Raw genomic sequence first — 10,657 nt, 5'->3', positions numbered from 1 at the left:
TAGGATGAATAGCATTTACTTAAAGGGAATTCATGCTTCCACAATTACACAATCCAAACATAGGATCAGTCTTTAATGCATGCATGATATTTACACTCCAATAAATAATATAACTGATAGTACATTGTCCCTGCACTCTAGTCTCAACTGGGTCTTTCTCTGAACTGACATGCATGACTTTCATATGAGGGAATCTTCAGTTAATTGGAGTAACACTTGTGGATGCACCAATGCACCAACAAACTGCTAATCCTCTATTAGTTCCACAAACAGTTAGAACTAATTTAACTGGCCATAACTCAATAACCTGAGTTATCTAATTACAACTCATTAATAAACTCATTCTGGACCACTAAAACTTAGGGAGAACATATACATGACTACAGAAAGACTTCTAACTCAAATTTCCTACGATAATTAATTTAATTGAACTTAATTAACTATTTACAAGTTGCTATGAGAATAGAATTCGATTTTAATTCTCAATTTAATTCAAGGACATATAACACTGGAATTTCTTGTTGTCATTTCTCAACATCCACTATGGGTATCATCATCTAGTTTGAACCAAACAGAATCAAGTTTCTTCAAGCATACCCTATTGAAAATAACAACAAGAAATGTTAAAAATAACATCAAGAAAGATCCTGATTTAATTTTTCCTTGAATTAAATTGGGAATAAAATTGTAATTCCACATATCATCACAACTTAAATTAGTTAATTAAGTTAATCTGACTTATTTGGCTTAGTTAATTCGAGTTGAGGGTCTAACTAGAGTCATGTAGAGTGTATCCCACATTATAGGAGCCCTAGTTGAGTTTATTTTGAGTTTTAATTAATTAATTCAGTCTAACTGAGTTAAAGTCAGTTAAACTAGTTTTAACTCGTGGAGGAACTAGTGGGAGGTCTAGTAGTGTGGCACTGCCAACAGTTGAGTGTGGTGTTGCCTAAAGTGCAGTGTGGTCATTCCTGAAGTGCAGTGTGGTGTTGCCTGAAGTGCAGTGTGGTGTTGCCTAAAGTACAGTATGGTGCTGCCTAAAGTGCAGTGTCGTGTTGCCTATAGTGATAAACCAATAAATTGAATATTCACTCATAATTAACCCATGCATGTCAGATCTGTGAAATACCCACTTGAGATTGGAGTTCAGTGTTTGCACAAAAATGTCATCAGAGAAAGACCCTGGGTTCAGGCACAAAGGGGCCAACAAGGGTCCATTGTAGTCGAAGAGAACACCAAAATTTTCACCCTACCCCAAGGGATAAGGAGTCTCACCCAAGGCGTGTCGTGACCGAAACTAAGAAGGGTTTATAAGGATATCAAGGATGACCCAAGAATTACTCTATATACATATTAAATCATACATTCATCATAACATTGTATCATTATGGACATCATATTCATATGAGAAAGACCATCAACATAAAAACTTTTGAGTAAGCCCATAAATCATAGCAATGCACACAGATAATACCATGAAATTGGTCCCTTTACTCATTCATATTAACCCAACGGAAGATTCATTACAACATACGTTCAGCATAAAGCCATAATCAAATACATAAACTACCATGGCCATAAAATGCCTTAGATCTCAGACTGTGCCCAGCTCTAAAATTTCCGCCACTGCTCCAGTCCTCAGATCAGGTTCTTTTGTGCCCCTAACTCCCTCAGATACCAACCTTTCTTCATGTTGTCCTCTCCTTTTATCTACTCCTCCATTTCTTGAGCTACTAGTTCCGTTCGACTGTCTATCCCCTCGACTGATTCTTGTCCTCCTCCTTGTTTGCTTGGTTGTTTCTACCTGCTCCTGACACCTTGCCACAACTACCCCATGACTGCATGGGCTTACTTCCTTTCCCAGTTGTCCTCTTTACAACTTGATCGTTTCTCCCACCACCTGTTTTTCCCTCTTCATACCTTCAAAACTATCAAAGTTTAAAACAAAGGCCCCAACAAGTCTTGACCATAGTCCTTTGACTCGTCCTCGATTCAATCTATCTCATGGGTTGTGGGTCTTGTTTTTTCTGCACGTAATTTTGCTTTTGTTTTCTCCCATCCTTCCCTCTGAGGAGCTACTGCTTCATCTTCTCCTTCTACCATCTACTACGGGGATACTACTTCAGTTGCTCCTTCTTCCATTTGCTGAGGGGCTACCACTTCGGCTACTCCTTCTTCCATCTGTTGGCCTTCTTTTCCAAACAAAGGCCCCAAATCAAGAACAGTTGTTGTCGTTTCTTGCCTAAAATTGTTGTATTCGTTGAGTGTTTCTTTCCATGAAATCACTATGGAGTCAGCCTGTTTGATGAATTCTTCAGCTATGTTAGATGTTAGCTAACTAGACTTGCTGCTTTGTAGTTTGTTCCATTGTTCTTTTTTGTTTTTGCAGACCTCCTTCAGAGCAAGGACATGTAGGTGGACTGGAGGTCTAAGGTCTCTGATTTTCTTCTTAGTTTTTGCTGATTCCTCCTCTATCTATTCGACTTGTGCCTGAATGGTGGCGATTTCTTCACTTCAGTTACTCCTTCTTCCATCTGTTGGCGTTCTTTTCCAAACGAAGGCCCCAAATCAGGAACAGTAGTTGTCGTTTCTTACCTAAAATTGTTGTATTCGTTGAGTGTTTCTTTCCATGCAATCACTGTGGAGTTAGCCTGTTTGATGAATTCTTCAGTTGTGTTAGATGTTAGCTAACTAGACTTGCTGCTTTGTAGTTTGTTCCATTGTTCTTTGTTTTTTTTGCAGACCTCCTTCAGAGAAAGGACATGTAGGTGGACTGGAGGTCTAAGGTCTCTGATTTTCTTCTTAGTTTTTGCTAATTCCACCTCTATCTATTCGAATTGTGCCTGAATGGTGGTGATTTCTTCATGAATATTTTGCAATTGAATGGAGTATGTGCATCTCTTGTTGTTAGAAATTAAAACTTGTAGTTGTTCTCGCCGAGGATAGACATGTTGATTCTTTAGGGCTAGGCTACCCAACTAGTCATGCACTTTCTCCACTAGGGAAAACCCATCGGCAAGTGCTTCAGCAAGTGATTATTTTGTAGTGGTGATGGTGTTGATCTTCTCATCTATTGACCAGGTGTATATCTCAACCAGATCAGGTAACGTCAATTTGATTGTCTCTAACTTCTTCTTCATGTCCGCATTTGTTGCTAAAAAACTCGAGCATGCTTCTTGGATGTGGTCACAGTAGTTGACCAACGTGAAATATGTAATATCTTCAGGAGCCTCCATGATAACATCTGATATTGTCAGCCAAAGTCACTGAAATTCATCTGTAACCTGATCTACCTAATCCTATAGATCACTATTTGCTTGTCTCAGCTTATCCATTTCTTCCATGACCTCCTTTAATTGTCTTTTCTACTACTCATGTTCATGGACTAGGTCATCATGTAATTTTTTTGCTCTGTGTATAGCTTATTGGATGAATCCAAAGAACTACGTCAATTACCAACGCTACAGGGTCTTTGCTTGCATTGTATTCGGATCCGGAAAATTTCTTTGAATAGTTGGGTTGTTGGCAATGGACTTGTCTAAGTGCGATGGGTAGAGTTTGTTGGCTGTGAATATGGGGTGAATTGAGGTGTAGGTGGAATGATAACTGAGTTTGGGATTAACGGGAAATTTATAGGGAATATCATCTGGTACTACTCAGTTCTCGTTCGCTGCAGCGTGGACACCATTGGCTCATCCCCTGGTAGTGGACCCGACCCTAGACATAGGGATACCAGCGAGGATGTATGAGCACCATTTCCTTGGAAAGGCTCGCCATACTACTAGGTAGATTCCACTTCCATCTCTTCTATTGCTACGTGTGTACCATGGGGGATGGATTCGGATAGGGTCACGAAGGTGGAGGTTGTATGCGGGGATGGACCCCACGACCCTGGTGAGACTACAGATGAGGTTTGAGGATTTTCTTCAACGATTGATGATGCATATATGTATTGAATGTCCTCGCTAGTGAGGTTGACAATTGGGACTGTAGTGGTTATCTTCGGTTTCTTGGTGTCCGACTTTTTAATTCCCTTTTTTTTTTTGTCTTTGGGATTGTTGGCATTGATTGTGAATGAGGGCCAACATTAGGAATTTCTACGGCTAGAGGAGTGGTGATTATCGGATTAAACAAAGTAGAGCCTTGAAAAGCTATGGATTGTGTTGCCTCACCTGAGAGTTCAGTGAAGTTTTCAATCATTTTCTTGAGGGAAGACATGTGTTTCTCCATTTGAAGAACCATCGGCTCGAGATCATCCTCTGCCTGTCACTTTCTGCTACTTCCTGATGCTTCTATTGTTGACGATTGCAACCTCATTCTTTCAAATAAATATCTATATTTTCCCTCGGTGATTTCACACGCATCCCCCAGCCACGAACAAACCTTAGTGTGGAATGCTACTTCCGATAAGACAAAATGTTGCTGCCTCATTTGAAATTTTTTTGGGTGGACGCATATTAGACTGAGGTATGTGTGCCCATGGGTAACCCCAAACCAGATATCTTACGAAAAATAGTCCAGGAGCTTTATGGGTATTCTTTCTATCATCCTAATTGTGATCAACATCATCCCATACCATTGAGTAAAGGCCGCCTCATTTATTTCTTTGTTATCGAGGTCCCGTGAAGCTCTCCATGGCTCATATCTGAGCCCTATGGATCGATCATCCCTAATTTGCATCATGTCCCTTCCTCTCAACGTTTTCCATTTCCATATTGCTATAGTCATTAATATGTAGCCAAATATGAAATTAGTGTTTCTCTTGTAAATGTCCTCATAGGCTTCGAAAATTTTGTTCAGTACAAAGGCCAACCAGTTAAGCACCTCCCCTCTATAGTAGTGTTCCAAAACTGAGGTTGCATCCAGGGTACATTCATTACTAGAAAAACGCCTCACTTTTTTCCCTACTATTATGTAGCAGGCGAATCTTATTTCATCCTGGGTGATAAGATCAATCTTCACACCTTTTCCCCCGCACTTGGTCATGTTTTTCTCGTAATAATCCTTGTCTCCTTCTTTATTCACTCTCTTTGTACCTCCTTAGAACATTGTAGATACTACATTCCCTCCTGCAGAGAGTTCTGTCAGTCGTTGGATATCATCGACATGAATTAGGTACTCTTTGTCGAGCCATAGTGATCCCCCATGCATCCTACTAGCTAGGAGCTTTGTGCATTGCATTGCAGCCAATTGCCTACCGAAAATAGTTAGGCTCATAAGATTAATCAACGTTGATCGCTGGAGACCTCTAAAATCCTCTTTAACCTTTGTTTTCATGGTGCCATCTCCTTTTTGGAATTCCTTCGTGTATACTTCCCTCTTCAGTGTTGGAAATTAGAAACAATATGAGAGATCATTATCCCCTAATGTTGCTTTGTCATACTTTTCATATAGATTTTCTAACACTATAATTCGCTCCTCCAGTCAGTCCTCTAGGACTAAGATAATTTCCTTTTTCATCTTTCTCCACCTCTGGTAGACAACCGTTATCTAAGGTTTAGAGTCTTTGCGTCTTTGCTGCTACTAGTTATCATAGCGAATTTGAAGTTCTTCTGTCACTTGCATTTGAAATTCTGTAATTTCTTGCATCACCATGAAAATTAAGTAGATGATACTTGACCCAACATTTCTAGCTGGACTTGGTAACTAATTACTATGGAAGCTTTCCCTATGCAACTTAATCGTGTTATGTCACCGTCGGCTGACCTGGATCTGACTAGTATGATGTAGCATGGGAAACGACAGAGTGGGCTGCATGAATAATAAAGTTTTCATAATTATGGGTAATTATTAGCTAATTTCTTCCCTAATGGGAAAATGTTTTACGGAACTCTACCTAACACATGTATTATTGCTTACTTATTATCGAAAAGACCGACAGTAAGGCAAAAAAGACTCGTAGAATGTGTGACTATCACTCCCCCGGACCACAAGTGGGTTGCAGTGACATGGAAGTATTTCTGCAACCTTATTGACACATGTTATTTATTTTCAGAAAAATGAAAAAGAAATGGACTGAAATGAATATGCTACTGACTCATGTGACTCACTATGTATTATTATGGACTGACTTTGTATTATTGACTAAAACCTACTTGTGGGCTCGTCTCTGAGACACCTTCAATTTGATGGCGCAATGATGGAATTGTAGAAAGGCTTCAGGAATACACCATTCACCCATCCTGGTAACATTATCTCATCCACTTGTGCTAGCTTCACTGCCCCAGAAGCTTTAATCTCAGCAACCATGAACAACCCCAACCAATGAATTTGTAGTTTTCTCAGAAACTTCTGAAACTTACTGCCATACAATAGAGCATGATCCCCTACCTTGAAGGCTTTCTTTTTGATGTGTCTATCATGACAAGCCTTTTGTCTCCTTTGTTCAACTAATTGGTGGAACTCAGCTTAAAACCTCAATTCATCCAACTCCATCAATTGTTCCATCCTCTCTTTTAAAGCTGCGTCATCTGTCATTTTGGTGGCCTAAGAGATAAAAATGCTTGGGACAATGAAATTTGTTGGTACTACTGCTTCTCTACCATATACCGGTTGAAACAATGTTTTCTTGTGTGTCCTTTTTACTGTCATTCTATAGGCCCATAATGTTGTTAGCAGCTATTCATCCCAGTCGTCTCAATTTGCTGACACAATTTTTTTTAGACCCCTCTCGAGTATTTTATTAAAGATTTTGACCGTTCCATTAGCTTGCAGATGGTACAGGCTACTTTTGTGATGTTGGACCATAAAGTTCTTTAGGAGAGAAGCGACGGTTTCATTAATGAAATGCTTCCCTTGATCACTAGTTAGGCTCTTTGGACATCCAAATCTGTATATTATGCACTCAAATATGAATCTTGTTGCAGTATCAGTTGTACAATCCTTGACTTGCACTACCTCTACCCACCGCATAAGGTACTCTATATAGGTTATGATATATCTAGCATGGGAATGATGTGCTGGTGGCATGATAGGGCCGATAAATTCTACTGTCCATTTATCAAAAAATTGTACTGTGTGAACTGGATTTAAGGCAATTTATCCCGATGTGATGACTTCTAGACTCTTTGATAGACATCACAACTCTTTGCGTACTCCTTAGCATCCTTATGGATGTAGGCCACCAGAACCTGACATGTGGTATTTTCCTTGCGGTAGCTTTGCCCCTGACATGGCCTCCCGCAACTCCAACATGGCACTCCCATAACACTTCTTGTCTCTCATGTTGAAGTAGACAGCATCACAAAACTTGATCAAGGCCCAGCTTGTATAGATGTCTTGAAATTAATTGATAATATTTCGCTTAAGTGTCATTTTTGTGTCGATGTGTATCCCTCTGGACAGTATCCTATTGTTAGTAACACAATAATCTCCTCTACGTAGCCTGGAATGCTTCTATTCAGAACAAGTCAACATCTAGCAGCTGGTCGTTTAATGGTCCTTCATTCTCTCCTGACTCTATCCTAGATAGATGTTCTAGCCCCACATTTAACCTTCCCAGTTTTATGACCACTTCAAATGTAAACTCTTGGAATAGTAGTAACCATCGACATATCCTACCTTCGAGTATTGGCTTTTTTACTAGATATTTTAAAGTTGAGTGGTCTGTGAAGAACTTGAATGGCGCTCCTAGTAGATAATGTCTGAATTTTTGTAGGGAGTAAACCATGGCCAATTATTTTCTTTCTGTTGTTGTGTAGTTCTTCTTGACTGTTGAAAATTTCCTACTAGCAAAGAAAACTGGATGATCCATGTTTCTTTCTCCAGGTTGCATCAGTACCTCTCCTAATGTTATTCATGATGCATCAATGTGTACATGAAACTGCGTATTCCAGTCTGGGTATAAAAAAATAGGGGCACTTACAAATTTTTCTATTAATTTGTTTAGTGCTACTTGATAGGCCTCTGTCCACCTGAAAGCTTCTGTCTTATTCAGCATTTTCTCCATAGGAGCCGTAATTGGGGTATAATTTCAAATAAATCAACAGTAATATCTTGTATGGACCAATGTTGATCGCAGTTGCTTTAAGTTATTTGGTGGTTCCATATTTATAATTACCACAACCTTTGCAAGATCTACACATGCCCCATCTTTACAAACAATATGGCCTAGTAGTGTTCCAAATAGAACTGCAAAGATGCACTTCCTTAGATTTAAGGAGATTTGTAACTGCCTACACCTCTCAAACATGATCGATAGTAGACTGGTGTGTTTCTTTAGTAAACTATACACCATCCAGTTGTCCATATATACTTCTAAGAACCTGTGAATATAATCTCTAAAGGCAGCTATGACAATCCTCAAGAAAATAGTTGGCGCGTTCTTTAGACCAAATCGAATTACATGATAGGCATAAGACCCCCATTCTATTGTGAATGTTGTTTCCTTCTTATCTTCTTCCGCTATATGAACCTGATGATAACCTGAAAATCCATCAGTGAAGGAGTATTCTTCATTCCCCACAACATTGTCTAGAACTTCATCACTAAACATCATTGGGAATGGATCATGTACACATGCATTTTTTAGGCTCTTGTACTCTACACAGACCCTAATTTCTATGGTATCTTTCTTATTATGTATTACAATCGGGCTAATCCATTCTGCTTCATCCACCGGGAATATGAGTCTGGCTTCTAAAATTTTGTCATTCTATTTCTTGACCTTCTCTTTCACTCTTGGGTTTAGCCTATATGGTATGTGCTTCACTGGACGTGCATCTGGTTTCAGCATGATTTTCATCTCTCCGATGTCCCCTTTTATTCCTTTTAATTCAGCCACAAAGGCTGGAAATAAGTATTCATATTCACATAGCAAATCAAAAATTTCCTTAGTTTTCTGCTCATCCCAATAATCTCTAATGGATGCCATCTTAGGTTTATTCTCTAAGCCAATGTTATGCTTCCACAACTTCACTGGGAGAAAATGTGCAATGCCCCCTGAAGGGTTCTCTCGAATATCTTGTTCACCTTTTGTTTCTTGAAATATCAGGTGTCTAAGTCCTTTAGATCATCCACCTCTCGATTTATGTTTACTTTTCCGCAAGACATATATTCTAGATACCCTGCTTCATAGAAATATTGTACGAATTTCTCATCAACGCAACCTTCCCATAGTTGTCCCGGAGTGAATAGGATTCTTTTAATGGCATACAAGGTTTCATTTAGGCATCGATCACTATCTTTGAATGAGAAACTAATGTTGAATTGGTTAGCCATAACATCCCATTCTACTGTTTGTCTACGAATTTCCTCCTATATATACCATGCTTGTGGAATTGTACCCAAGGTATGTATGAATAAATGCACCCAGAGTTCCTTCGGTACTTTCTCTTTTTCCCATTTCTCTGTGTAGTCCTCTAAATTTTTTATGGGATATGAGTTTCCTCTATACTTCAACTTGTCATGCGGCCAATCTCCTTCTTGTCTAAACCTCTCCCTCATGGCTTGCTTGATATTCTCCCATTCACACAAAGTGTTGCGATGCGCTCTCCACCGCCTTGCCAAGGTGGCTTGTAAAGTGATATCTAATAGCGGGACTCTATGATCTTCCCTTATAGTCTTGTCCACTTTATTCAAAAAGGTGTCTACAGATTCGATGTCATGAAAGGTTGGATAATTTTTTATTTCTACCCCAATCTAGTTTACTTTGCATGTCTTGGCGCAATGTCTAGAATCAACATCATACCCTCCTTGTTGCCATGCATCCCAAATGGATTTTGAACCTGCTTCTGAATTTTGTATGCTCCTCCAACTTACCGATCCTCTTACTATGGGATTTATGTAGTCTTGTCTTTTTCCTGCAATTAGCATGTATAGCTGATCTAGCATTCTCAGCTCGTCTCAATCATCCACAGGTTCGATGAACCTTGGTCCTTGGTATGGATCTAGTGGTTGTATTACCTACATCCCTTCTACTTCAAAGATCATCAACTCCTTCTTCAGGTCAATGATAACATAGTTCTCATAAGCCCATTCGGTACTAAGAAGTGTTGGGTAAGGGTCCTTATCACCCATTATATCTATTACTTCAAATTCAATATTAGTTTTTACCCCTGTTACATCCACTTCTACATCTTCCAACCTTCCAATGGGAAAGATGCAATACTGATTTTCCATCCACAGCTGTATTAGTGAATATTTAAGTTGCATCTTCCCCAACACTTCCCATGTCTTTCTGGTTAGAATATCTATGTCTCACCCCAGATCTAACATTATATCTTTAATCTGAAATCCTGTGACTTGAGCATTAATCTAAAATTCTCTATCGGTTCTCTTTTTGTTCCGTCGTACCCTTCTCGAGTGTCTTTCAAATAGGTTTGTTGATATTGTTTCCCCTTTTTCTTCGTCTTCTGATAACACTTCTTTCAGACTCCTGCATAACTCTTTTAACATTTTTTCATTATCAACAATTTGTAAATTAGCCTAAACCATTCTTCGATTGGTCGAGTGTTACCAGCTATGCGTGAGTATTGTTTCTTGTCTTCTTTTGTCTTTGTTAACCCATCAAATAACTTGACCGCTTCCTGATAGTATTGTTTTTTTTGGGTGGGATTGTATGACTGCTTTGGGGATGCCACCCGAACAATTGTAGGTTGGTCTACCATACCCCAATCATCTCCTGTCTTCTTACCCCCTCTGGTAACTATATTTATAT

The sequence above is a fragment of the Pinus tabuliformis genome, chromosome J, assembly GCF_031772625.1.
Source record: "Pinus tabuliformis cultivar Carrire ecotype Pingquan chromosome J, CPIR1, whole genome shotgun sequence".
Taxonomy (NCBI): domain Eukaryota; kingdom Viridiplantae; phylum Streptophyta; class Pinopsida; order Pinales; family Pinaceae; genus Pinus; species Pinus tabuliformis.
Note: the sequence above shows the minus strand (reverse complement) of the source record.